General features: G+C 45.3%; 1 long non-coding RNA gene across 1 annotated transcript in view; it reads right to left on the reverse strand.

Annotated features, from left to right (window-relative positions):
- LOC148054995 (uncharacterized) overlaps window positions 1-12,826 on the reverse strand; it is a 189,573-nt gene extending 176,747 nt beyond the window's left edge. Inside the window, exon 1 of the long non-coding RNA XR_015706101.1 lies at window positions 12,679-12,826. This is a non-coding gene — a long non-coding RNA (uncharacterized LOC148054995). The remainder of the gene's footprint in view (window positions 1-12,678) is intronic.
- Window positions 12,827-13,462: the final 636 nt, after the last annotated feature.

Raw genomic sequence — 13,462 nt, forward strand, 5'->3', positions numbered from 1 at the left:
TGTATCTCACTACATTAGGTAATTCTTCAAGGGTACAGTGAAGTTCCCTCGAGCAGGCAGGCTCCAAGCCACTGTTCAAAACCAATTCCTTAAGCTTCAACTGTCTGAAAACAAGCACGGAAGAACAGCTATGAAGCAAGAACAAATACAGGCATTCACATCACCTAATCAGAGCCACTGCAGACTAATGGTTCTAGCCTCCCTCCTCATTGGTGGCCAGGGAAGAGAAACTGTCTCCAAGGGTGATTTACAAAACCTGTCAGATAGATGAAGGAGGACCAGAAGTAAGAGATATAAAGCAAATAAAGGAGATTGCGAACTGAAATTGGAGAGCTTGAAAAGGGAAATGAAGGCCCTTGAGCCTGACAAGGATGAGGCTAAATCCATAAATCCAGGCTCCCACCAAAGGATTTGCCAGCTGTGCAGCCCAGGGACTCGGGGCACAGCAGGACAGCAGTGGCTGCGGCTGCACTGCCCTTGTCAGAGTCACTCCCAGCCCTGCTTGGCCCTCGCAAGGAGCCAAGGCTCTGCAGGTCCTTGCGTGCCACCTCTCCCAGCTGGCACCAGCGAGCCCAAGACAAAGAGCAAGGCTTTCCCTGCCATGTGCCTCCACACCCATTCTGGCCAGAGTGCTCATACTAGTGCTTCAGTGCCACAACAGAGTTGGATGGAGGAGTGCGGAGGTGGGGAAGATGCAAGAGAGACCGTCACAGACCTGCTCCTGCTGGCACAGCTGGCAAAAATAAACCTCAATTCTTCTACTCCTAGCATTTTAAATTTAAGTCTATCTCCTTGAGAGAACAGGCTGTGAAGCAAAGAATTTTTTTCCTTCCTCCTCCTTCATCAATTTCAAATGTCAAGCAAATTGAGGCCAGCTCTGAAGGGCTAAAAAAACTAGGCCCCTTGCTGCTCCAGAGCACTGACTTGAATCACATCAGATCTTAGCTCCTTGGTTTGTAAATAAGTCGAGGGCAGCTGGAATAATATACCCGTCAAACAACAGTGAGCTTCCAATTTCCCTTGACAGCATCAGCTCACATGTGCTGCCTGCCTTTTACAAGAGTCTGCCAGGAGGAATCAATTCTTTAAACATATGTTGATGTATAAACACATACTCTGTTGCTTCAGTATGTTCTCGCCATTGACCATGGACCTGAGAGAGGCTTCACCTCCAATCTTCATTTCTCATTTTGGTTTCAGGCCAGATCTGGTTTCAGCCTTCCACTGTGAGATTTACTATAGGCAATGCAGGCAAGACATACAGGTGGGATGCCCAGCACTTTGTCTTCAGTTCTTTGTCACATGCTAATCACTTCAGCTAAGAGCCTCCATGCCAGGGGCCTGTCTGCTAGACAAAATCTCTGACAGGGGGAGTTTCTTTTGGGATAAGTTTTCCTGCTTCTGAGAAGAAAGATAGGCTATTTTAGAGGAAAAACACACGTATCTTACCTATAGTAAGAAATAAACAGTAATTTGGCTGAATTTTTGCAATGGTCTCCACATTGAGACAGAGACTCATTAGAAAACTGGAACTATTAAAGAAAAATAATTAAAGAATAGATATAGGGCTCTGCAAATAGAAATTCATTAAAGTTTGCAGAGCACTAAGATATTTTGACAACTGTCATGGCAAAGCTCTTGTGGAAATTCACTGTTGTGTTGTAGTCAGTGCAGGCATTAGAAACTGCATCATAAATAATGCATACAAGGCAGGCAGTTTGTGATGAGATTAAAAAAAGTGCTTAAGAATAGCCATGCTGTTACTACGATCGGTTCTTACACATGGAGAGAGGCCCAGGTCTTGCAAAGCAAATTGTAGGTGCTTAAAGATATAAGATACAGGCATAATCAGGAAGAACTCAAGTTATTTAAAGCAATTTCTGTTCTGGTGCTCCCAGCCTCTTGGACATCTGGCTGTTGCCTCAATGTACTTCTCTCAGAAGCAAGTGTAATGTTACACAGCTTGTGCTTATTTGCTTCAACTGCTATCCAGGCTCTCAAAGCACGCTATGAGCTTTAATGAATTAGGCTGAACCCTGGGCTCTGACAGGGGTAGAGGGATCCAGACATCCCATTCAGGGATGGAGAAACTGAAGCTCAGGGAAGTAATTGTTTGCTCAAGGTCAAAAGATGTCTGTGTTAAAAGCAGAAAGAGAAGAGATGGCGTGACTCAATATACGGGACAAATCTTTGGTGCTATAAACTGGAACAAGTCTCTGCATGTCTGAAGAGCAAAGGCAGCAGGTGCTTGATTTCACTCACAGGATTAGCCCTTCATCTTTATGAGCCAGCCTTTTTGTCTTGTTACTGACATACCACAAAGATGCAAAAAAAATGTCATAACAGCAACAGAACAGCTGACACAAAATTAAGCTAGCAAAGCACCTGAGCGATGAAGTTCAAATGCCAACTGTGCTTCTGGTTACTTGCTTAGTACAGCAAGGAAGCCACTCTGACCTCTCTTACACTGCTGAGAATAAAGCAGTTGAAATAGGCATAGTAGCAATGGTGGAAAGTGACGGAAAACGAGGCTTGATTATTAAGGAAAAAACAAGGCATTTATGCCTATCAATCCAATAAGTGATAGCAAGGGTGAATTCAACATCTTAATTGCAGGCTTAACAGGCTGTGCTGGGTCAGACCCTGTTCCCTCTAATCCACTATCCTGTTTTATACAGCAGCGTGATGCAGAGACAGGAAAAAAGAACAGAGCAAACATATCCAAGTCTTCCCTGATCTCTGCTTTGAGCACTGATTTATCAGACCATAATACTGAGGGTAATTGCATTAAAATTATTAAGACTCAAACTAAGATTTGGACCATTGAGCATAAGCTTAGTCAAATTATTTTTACTTCTGTTCAACTCAGTGCACTATCATCTCATTTACTAAGCTAAATGATCATAAGTTTAGCAACTCTCTGCAGAAGGTTTTTATAACGTTCCTTCTACCAAAGGGCAACCCTTTGCTGCCTGAGCTAGTAAAACAGCTCCTGTAAGTAGACTGCTGTTACCCCCCACTCAGCAGGGGCTGCAACAAACATTTTACAACTTCATTATGTGTCAGTGCCTACAAACACAAATGACTAGAAAAGCCAGGAACATCACTGCAAATGACACTGTGGTCTGAGTAAGAACACTAGCCAAAACACTGACCAAACGTTTCCACTTTGTGTTAGGAAACAAAAATAAGCATTGACAAATAAAAACACAAGAGCTGGGCTGGGCAAGAGATTCTTCAATATTTCCCTATGTCTGGCTTTTGCTTTCTAATGTTGACACATGCAAAAAATCCCTGCTGTGCCCAGATCTGGGAACACATCCCAGAGCCCACAGAAGGTGCCAGCCCTTCCAGCAGGCACTTGCCTGTCACCATTCACCAGCAGAAACTAGGGCATGCAGCAGGGACCAGGCAGTGGGCTCTGCAGTCACACGCAGCTTCACTTTGACCACCTGAAACAGCCCTTTCCCATAGCCTGCCTGGCAGCCAGGGGCTGGCATGGGCCAAGGCCACCTGCCCTGCTCCGCTGGAGTCAGGGCTACCTAGCTGGGGCCTTGGGGAATCAGCTCCTCTGCACCTAGTTTGATGCTGCTGTAGCACAACTCAAGAGCAGAGGAGCTGCTCTCCCCTTCACCAGGGGGGCAGGCACTTGACAACAAAAGCAGACCTTTCGCCTGCCTTCACTGCTGCCTCCCATCCACCACCTCTCCCAGCACTGCTTGAGCTGTGTGATTTCTCATCACTGCTCAGATGATCCAAAGGAGCATGATGGGACACAAAAAGCAGGTCCTTTTCCCAAAACCACTCTGCTCTGGGTCCACATGATATGGAGAACTGGTCTCCATGCCCTAGCAACTTTCCAGATTATATCCTGCCCCCTCTATCACTTAGCAGATGGCTATGGCACCCTCCTGGCATGGTCTATTTTCCCCTGTCCCAGGTAACCAAGTGCTTGCTCACCCCATTATGTTATGCTGCAGAGACACATCCATATTCCACTCTGAGATAACTCACTAGGAAGCCCCAGAGTGTTAAAAACCCAGGACTGAATCTGCCTCCAGCCTGTCCCATTTGAGAGCTCCATCTGGAGACCATATTCCCCCTCAGCAGATACAGGCATCTACCTAGAGGGGTAATTTGAGCTGCCTTTCTCAATTTTTTTTTTTTTTTTATGTTCTAAAACGTCTCTTCCCAGCCCTGGGTTTCCCTGGAGCTTTTCACCTTTTTCAATTGATTACCAGCTCCATCTACCCCAGATAAGCTGCATTTTGATGGCTGTTACTCACTATTGGAATTGCCTCACTCTTGGGACCTAGTGTGGTTGAACAGGCTGCAGAGGGGGGGATCTATTTGTCTGAATGTAGACACTGACCAAGACAAGGTCTTCATCCGAGCACATTATCCAGACTGACTCCTCAGACAGTTAACCAAGAGAAGTACATGCTTCTAAGGAGCAATGCATCCCATCCTTGTCCCAAAGGGGACTCCTAACACCAGGGAGGAGAACCTACCTCATCTGTTCCTCTTTCTCTTCATTGACTAAGACAACACAGATGAAAAGATCAGATTAGTCATAGGTGCTGCCTTTCTCAGTGCAGTGGTGTAAGCAAAATTAATCTCAACCAAAAATGTTTGTTTTGGCAATGGGAAGCCAGGCCCTGTAAACAAGGACTTACCCCCACCTTTCATTCTACACTGCAGCTGTGCAGACCCAAGGGGGAAGGATTTAGATTACACTGTCTAGCAAGGCCTTCTAATGAGATTGCTTTTGGCTGCAAGCACAGCAATACATTTGCAAAACCACTACACCACCCTGAGATGCCATCTGACTCCATTTAGGGAGGTTTGCTGCAGATATACAAGAAAACAATCCAAAGTGGGAGGACTGCAAGGAAAATGTTCTGGCTCTCACAAGTGAGCCTGGGTTGTGAGTCAGGCTGGGACAGCAGAATAGAAAGAACAGAGAATAGAAAATCGGCAACACCTCTTCCTCCCCAGAGCTGGCTACATTTCAGTATTACAGAGAACAGTTTGTGAAGCTTAGGGAGCAGCTGAAGATTTAAACCACCTAACACCAAGAATAAAGGTCTTCATGAACACAAGAAGTCATTCCTGTGGATCTGGTGTTGATAGGCTTTGCCATTTGGGAAGGTGTTAGCCTCCAGCAGAGAGCTTCCTTCTGATGGGGACAAAGTTTGACCATTCTGGTATGCAGGTGCCTTGATATTTTATCAGGACAGTCGGGCACTGCAGCCTCTCCCTCAGTGCAGATGCCATAGGATCTCTCTTGCTGAGCCCCAAAACTTGTAGGAATCTGACACTTGAAGCCTCCTGTCCTCTGCTAAATGTGGCTGAAATGAGCTAATGGGGCAGAAGTTATGAGAAGCATGTATACAGACACTGATTATGTAAGCCTCATTTCTTTAAGAAACTAAGCTAAAAAATGGTAATGAAAAGCTGTATCATCTTCCACATATTCTAAGGTTAAAGACCTGCATTACAAGCATCACAGAAATCTGCTTAGATCCTTTTTCCTGAAATCTCACACAGGTTCAGCACCCAAGTAGTCAGCCGTCTTCTCAGAGTATTTCTCTCATCTACAAGAGGAAAATGTCTGGAGTAGTGACTGCTGGAGAAACTATTCCATCATGCCTCCCAAAGGACATTATGACAGTGGGTTTTTATTCCAGAATAAAAACCACTCCAAAGTAATTAGCATCCTTCCAAAATGAAGTAATTATGCTACAGTAGAGTCACTTATGTTCCAGAAGAGTGTGTCCATGCAGGCAACTATTCTGGAAGGCTTCCGGCTGAACAGCTTATTCTGCAATAGCTATTCCAGTCAATCCCTCACTGTAGGCAAGCCCAGAGAATGACAATGATCTCTCATTTCCCCTCCTGTAGGGAGGGAAACCAGATTAGGAAAGTTAGTGTTCTTCAGGAGACATTTCAACCAATTTGACAGATACACCAGTTTAAGGGAAATTAGTTTTTTGCAAGTTTTATAACCACTGGAAGATAATTAGAGGAGAAAGGTCAAATTCTTTCCCTGCCCCTAAAGAAAAGGCAACAACTATGCTCAACTATGTTATTAGCTATCAGATCATCCACAGGGAACAGTGCTTTTATGAACTCTCCAACCATACACAAAGCTTCAGAAGTGCACATTTTTAGACACCAGAGACTCCAACGTAAATCACAAGTCCGAAGGAAAGCTGGCTGCATTACTTTTGCCACTCCTGGAACTGCTCGTTCAACAATAAAAAGGACATGAAAGACAACTAATATTTGAATACATAACTACATGTAACCATGGGCAAAGCACTGTGCCCCATTGCCCGGCTCACGGTGCAGAACAGTACCGCTGGCGCCAGCCACGTTCACCTGTTTACAGCGATACAGGAGGTGGGAGAGTATCTCCCAGTACCATCTACGTGCCAAACAGACTCTAAACTGAAGGTGGCAGAAGGGTTAATTGAGACCAGAATGGCCTGGGATGATTTTACTGTGGGCTGGCATGTACTTTAAGTGTACCAATCTATCTTTGGAGCTCCTTAGCATATTTGCTCAGCTTATTTGCATACACAAATATAAACTGTACTCTCCAAAAATTGCTCAAGCAGAGTCTGGAGCAAATTAAACACTCAAGCTGAGGAGAGAGAGAGAGTGTGAAAGAAAATTGTAGCTATTGCTTTTTCTGGGCCTATAGCTGACATGGCTTAAAGCAGAGACTTGCAAACATCGAGTACTAGGAGAAAACATGGAAAACATGACAGGAAAGCAATGCTAGGCTAAGAGAAGGAGATGCATGAGTAGTTTATTTCTGCATATTTTTTCAGCTAATACAGAAAGCTGTAGCTGTCAGCAGTGATAGGGTTATATCTAACTGGACAAAGACTTGGGGAAAGATCAAGGCACAGGACCTGACCCAGAGCTTCTTGGGACACAGGATACTATCTATTTCCATGGCCTTCAGTCAAGCTTTGACTGGCAAGGAGACTAAATTGCTTTGGTCCTGCAGGTGCCAGCTTCAACACACAGGGCCATGAGCTGGCCAGGCTGTGTGAGCAGATCCCAACACCCCCAGCTTGAGTCAAACTGGGAAACACATTTGGTGTCAAAAGCCAGGTGCAGAAAAGGCTGCCTACACTGGCTGGTCCATTCCCCTGCCAAAGCAAGCTGCTCTGCGGTGCAGTGAAACACAGCTGGGTTTGTGGCTCAGTGACATAGGAATGGGCTATCGTGACTTCATGCAGGGTTGTGAATACTTGTGATTTTTACCATTCTGCCCCGGGGGGTGTGGGAAGTAAATTGCTTAGTCAGATTCTGGTGGGTAAAAGCTCACATCAGGCTCCATAACAACTCGCACATCGAGCTGACCCAGGAGACTGATGGGAGGCTTAGAAAATACAAGCCTCCAAGAAAGGTTAAATGAAATAGGCTTGCTCAGCCCAGATAAGAGTTTTCTGAACTGGGGATATAACAGACTGATATGTAAAAGGTTGTTCTGAAAAGGGCAGTGAGCAATTATCCCTCAGGCCACTAGAGGCAGGACAGGGGAAAATAGGGTGAATCTGCAAAGGAAGAAATAGAAAAAGGTAGATTTAGGTTTCTTGTTAGGATAAACTTTTTAATGCTGAGGATAAATAAGCACTGGAACAGACTAAGTGCATTAAATCCTTCTCAGGGGAGGATTTTAAGGACATCTGGCAAGGTTGGTGTGATATAGTCAGTTGCATAGAGAATAAGGGGATGGATTAGATGACCTTCAAGTCCCATCAGCCCCATATTTCTATGGCTATACATCTCTTTTGCATACGCACAAGTGCTAAGAGTCAAATGTGTTCCAAAGAATGAACCAAGAAGGAGAAATTGAGGGTTTTATCCATGTCCTAAGGACCACATTACATGAAATAGAGCATATGATCCTAGGGCAGGGCTGTGCCTTGTGCTACAGAGGAAAAAACCTCTAGCAGCTCCTGTTCAGGGTGGGGCACATTCCTTCCTGACCTCATTGCTAGTGGTCAATCAGTCCTCAAGCATGTGAGCAAGAGTCCCCAGACTCCAGAGGAGTTTCTCGGTGTCCCTGGAAAACCTGTACATCCCACCTGGTGTCCTGTCTCTACCTGGGACCACTCTCTGATAATCCAAAAGAGGCAAAAAGCAGTAATCCAGACGTTAAAGATGGGAGAAAAGTAGAACGACTGATGGTGCGGATTCTTCCGGCCCCCTGCAGACCAGCACCAGAAGCCCTGAACAGGGGCTTCATTTAGTACAGTGCTAGAAGCAGCCAAATTCACTTTTGGTCTTCCCTCCCCCACCCAGAAGATGCAAAGCCCCCTCTGTCAATTAGCACTGCAAAGCATCTCCCCATTCTCCATTCCTCTCCAAAGCAGCTGACAATACCCCAGTTCAGCATTGCCTTAAAACCTGCTCAGCCCAGCAATTCTACTTTGCATTTAGGTTACAAGAGTTAAGAAGGATTTTCTTTGAATAAGCTCTTACTTTCAGAGCAGAAATGAAGAGTAATCAGCTCTCAGGAACAATGTTTCCACTGCTGAGGACTGGAATTCATTTCTTGCCTCTTTTCCCCCATGACAGACAAGCTCTGAGCCCCCAGACACTGCTGACTTGCAGTATGATGCTCCAGATGCATTGCACCAGGTAAGGACAGGAGGGAATATTGTCACACAGGAGATGGAGAGGGAACTAATGGAAAGACAGGGAAGAAAAGAGGTTTCAGCTTGCTTTCTAGCAAAAAGTCAAGTCTGTTCTGGGAATGACAGATTTATCTCATGGGGACAGGAAAGTGCTGGAGTTTATCTAGGCTGGCAGTGTATGCTGTGTCTCAAGGGGAAAGGGTAGAAAAGACTAAGGAGGCTCGCTCTTTGTGCCCCTCTCAACCCCTAGCTGCTTGAGCTCCCAAGTAGAAGTCAACTGGGGTAGATGAGGCAGGAAGAAGTGCAAAGCAACCTACCACACTACCACATCAAACCATTACAAAAATCGGCCCAAGCTGGAACAATCTTTGTCAAGTTTTTTCCTCTAGCCTCTGCAGATAGATTAGGTTTGGCTCACAACCACCTTCAGGACAACATTGTGCAAAAAATGCCTCCCTGCCCTTTACAAGGGTTGAACCTGCTGTGACCAAGCCCTCCCAGACACTTGCTCTGATCAAGCAGTTCCAAAGCCATCTCTATCATTAATCAATGAGCTTTTCATTGAGAGATTTCAGCCTACATATGTGTGGAAGCTTTGTCAATGGAAGCCAAGCTGGCATTACAGCAAGGAGACAACCCAGGACCTCCATGGCTCTCCAGTTATATTTTGCCCTTGCTTTGCAACTTCCCCTTAAACATGTTGTCCCAGGGCTGAAGTGACATCCCCACCAGCCTCTGACAGTCTCTGCAATCTCATCACCAGGAAAACTGTCTCCATCTGCTGAAGCGTGAAGCACACATCAAGATTTTGCCCCTGGATTTACAGCTCCTAACTATACATGCCTGCATGGAGGCGGTTGTAACCTTCAAATGCACTTGCAAGCGTATCTGAACTTGGGGAAAATTTTGAATTAGATTAAAATGTCGTTAGGGTGGTAGATGCTTAGCCTACTTTAATCAGCAGAGGAGATTCTCCCCAACAGGGATTTTTCCTGGAGTTTTGAATCTTGACCATTCCTACCCAAAGTTGCCCCTATTCTTGCCATGCAACACAAAGAAACTGAGGCAAAAAAAGAATTCATGTGCCTGGGGGAACCTGGGCACATTCAGTGACAAAGATGGGAAAGATCCAAACAATTCATTGCTGCTTGCCTTTGATCTGCTGAATAATTCTTGCAAGGCCAAGGAGCATCTTGGGCACATTTCTAAAGGAATTACTAGGGAATCGTGGAGCTGAGGTTCCCAGTGAATAGCACAGTTACACACAAAGGATTCTCAAACATTTACAGAGGAGCAGAGTGAGGAATCCTTTTTGTTCTGGGCATGTAACACTAGAGAACCTGTCAGCTCTCATTTCGCTTGATGACTTGGGTAAATCTCACTGTCTCTTTGTCTTTTTCTGCTTTTCTTTCTTTCTTTTATTGTTTTTCCGAGAAACAGTTGACATGAAAAATGAGAAACAAGAATTGCATTGTCAGTTAGAAACGCATACACGTAATGAATTGTAAACTGGTTGACCCTTCTTGGTATTGATTCTGCTTTTTAACTAGGAGGGGAAGCACAGGCTGCTTTGCAGAAGCTGATAAAAGAAAAAGAAACCTGCCAAATAAAAATTGAACCCAGGATTTTCTTATTTTAAGCTTAAGCTTGTCACTTACAGCACTGGCTGGAACACTATAATACAATGCAATTCTTTCACTGAAAAGAGGCTCCCCCAAAATACTACTTTCTGTGTGCATGAGAAACTTGCCTGTTTTCATTTATCACAGTTTTTACCATAAAGAAAATGTAAATAATTGAGACCATGAGCAAACCCAGTGTTCTAAAAAAGAAAGCTCAAAATGTTTTGCTTTCTGGGATTCTATCTCCCATCAAAACCTTAAAGATGCTCATGAAATACTTTCACTCACTGAAGAAATGTTTTTATGAAAAAACATATTTCCTGAAAATAATTTGCATTTTTCAAACAGCTGCAGTAAATCCTTATCTCATAGGGATGCTGAGAGGGGAATGCTAAGCTTTAAACAGTTTTAGAAACAGATCTTCAGCTGGCATAAATCAGCCTAGTTCCACTGAAACAACAGACTTGGAAGCCCAAATGTGCATAATGCAACTCCAGAGAAGCTATTCCACTTACAACAGTTAATCATTTGGCCCTCTAATCTCCCTCCCCATGTAGAGACAATAGAAGCCATTACAAGTGGCACATTCCTGACTTAAAGCAACAAACATTTTTAATCACCCCAGCAAAACACCTGGATAAACCTACACTGCTTAGACCTGAACCCTTAAGCATATTCATCAGCATCGCAGCTATTACTGTGCATTGCAAATGATTGGGAACAGGTAACAAAGCGTTCCCCTAACTTTCTCCGTCACATGATAGATGTTGTTTGCATTGCGGAGAGCAGCACCGCGATGATTGACTGCATACAGTAGCACAGACCAAAGGACAGGTACTTAAAGAAAAGACTTTCAAATGAGAGCAGAAACACCAAGTGCATTTCCAATACAGATATATTCAGAAGATATTTCCCCACACACCCCGTCAGGGCTAGCAAAAAATGCTTTTTAAATCTTCTTTAGCAAAGACATGAAACAGTGAACCTTCGATCTTGGCAGCAAGCACCAGGAGCAAAGGGTAGGTAACTCGGGAAAATACGCCACTTCAAGGTAGGTATTCAGCCTGCTGCTTTTCATCACTGCTGCCTGCATTAGTTATGTGTGCTGCAGTTTCTCCCCCTTTCTTTGTAAAGACAGTTTGTAAATAACTTTTACCAATCTCTCTTCAATCAGCATAACCCAGTGTGTGCAGAACTGTGAAACACTCGCAGGCTTTGCAGCCCCAGGGAGTAGATGTGTGGAGGAGGCTGTGGCAACCATGGAGCAAGCAGGCAGCAGCACCCAGCTTTCCAGAGGCACATCTGTATCTACTCAAATGCAGGTATCTAGAGATGCAAAGGGCTACTTGCCAATTCACATTTGCCTACCAAAGCCAGGGGCCCCTTTACTCATCTTTGCAGAATGCGATTGCAAATGGCCTCACATGAAGACAAAGTTCCTCTTGTTAGTAAAACCGTCCTGACTTCAGAGTGGGATGGGGGTTTCACAGGGCACTAGGGCCACCGCCTAAGCTCCTCTGCTAGTGGCCCACACAAATGTGATGGGAGCTGGGTAGCCCAGGGGCCATGAGGTGCTAATGGAGATCTCTGCACAGGCAGGCTTAGAAGCCAGCAGGTGCAAAAAGGCAGGACACAGGGGTTTGGGGAAAGCATTAGGAATGCTGTAGGGTTAAGTAGAGTGGCTCAGAGGTACATTTGGTAGTCTCAGCAAATACCGTAACTTCCCTTTCATATTTTGCACCCAACAAAAGCCACTGACTTATTCCCCACCTCACGCAGCCCTTCCCTGTGGACGGCCTGGCTGTGCCTGCAGCTCGCAACACCCCCAAAGGCTCCCCAGACATCCTCTGGGCACACTCAGCGCCCTGCAGTCCGGCTGCCTTAGGGGGGAACAGCGGGACAGGCTGCAAGTGCAGAGCCAACAGGTGGGCATTTTTGGATGAATTTTTAGCTCTTCCCCTTGATACTCTTTATAGCAAGGCAAGACCTCCTGAGGCACAGCCTTGGTAAACTTCCACTCATCTACCATTGCAGGCTGAGGAGAAAAGTCTGGGGAAGGGGCTGGGCTACACAGACAGCAGAGCTTTCTCCAGTTTTCTTTGTCCTTTCCTCAATATAGCCCCTAGATACACTGAAAGCAGTTAAAAAAAAAAAAAAAGCCAAGAACCAACCCGAGAGAGAAAAGTGCTGTGTCGACATTTCTGGGGCAGATGAGGAGGCAGAGATGGAAATGAATTACAGTGCAGCTGCTGTCTCATTGACAGATATCACTGGTCTTTAAAACGCACTTATCTGGCTGACAGATCTGCTGCATTCTTCCACTACCTCCCCTAGCACTCCAGGCTGGAGGAAGGTATACGAGACCGAAAAACAGAAGTAACAGAAAGTTTTCCTACCTTATCAACGCAGCTCCGAGGTTGAGGGAGGCAGAGTAGAGCAGATAGGAAAACCACCTTGCACCTACAGGCACAGCAAGGTGCAACTACAAAATAAAAAACCAGCTAATAGCTCTAGCTCCAGCGGAACATCGGACGCAAAGCAGCACCACATTTGCAGTACAAAAGCCTGGGGAGGGGGCTGTGCTGCTCAATAAATACCTTTCCTGCAAAGACGGTGCCCCCAGGTGCTGGTGGTGGTTGAGGCATCATGGCCTTACCAGAAACAGCTGGGTCAGGAATGCCTAAACCCTGGCTTGTTTACAATCATAACAGCTCACTCCAGTGCCATGCACAGACCTCTGACAGAAGGTAGCATCTTTAGGTAATCTTTAATAGACTAACGAAACTGATACATGAATAGGGGAGAAAATTATTTCCCCAAGGAGAAGTACGAGGAGAAAGGTTTATTGTCCCAATTAACTGAATCAGCTGCGTGCCCAAGTGAGGCTTAGGACTGCTCATATCACTTTCACCTGGTTCTCCATGAAACAATCATGTTGTCTGTGTTTCTGCTGGTTTGCTGTTTATCCTACAGAACTCCCGAAATCCCTGTCCAGTTTCACTCCATTTACAGGAGACAGGACAGTGTGCGAGAGTAAAGTTCTGACAGATTTCTGCATCTTAGGGCCTGGGGGGGAGAAACTGCTCCTAGCCCTGTCTCTACTCAAGGAAAAGCTGCAGCATGAGTCCATTAGACACTGAAGAAGCTATGCAAATGCTCATCCTTTGGTACCATGAGTCC

Source organism: Nipponia nippon, unplaced genomic scaffold (assembly GCF_047370975.1).
Source record: "Nipponia nippon isolate SJK-2023a ecotype South Korea unplaced genomic scaffold, ASM4737097v1 scaffold_28, whole genome shotgun sequence".
Lineage (NCBI taxonomy): Eukaryota > Metazoa > Chordata > Aves > Pelecaniformes > Threskiornithidae > Nipponia > Nipponia nippon.